Source organism: Nestor notabilis, unplaced genomic scaffold (genome assembly GCF_000696875.1).
Source record: "Nestor notabilis isolate BGI_N333 unplaced genomic scaffold, ASM69687v1 scaffold21674, whole genome shotgun sequence".
Classification (NCBI taxonomy): Eukaryota; Metazoa; Chordata; class Aves; order Psittaciformes; family Psittacidae; genus Nestor; species Nestor notabilis.
This window is the reverse complement of record NW_009927192.1, coordinates 9,397-9,630: the sequence shown is the minus strand read 5'-3', so window position 1 is coordinate 9,630 and position 234 is coordinate 9,397.

The window sequence follows — 234 nt, the reverse complement described above, 5'->3', positions numbered from 1 at the left end:
TTCCACCCTGCCAACACTTGACCTGCCTCTCGCTGCTGTCTCCGTCGTGATCAGTCACCTCAAGACCAACTGACTTGATGCAAAATAGAAAGTAAGATACAACCGCCTCTTTTCCGCGCAGTCAATGACTGCACCTTCACAGCATCCCACAACGGTCACAGCAGCGAGCAGGCACATCCCGCCTCCCTGCTGCGGGGGACGTGGGGAGCACAGCGGCAGGGAGAGCCCCTGCCG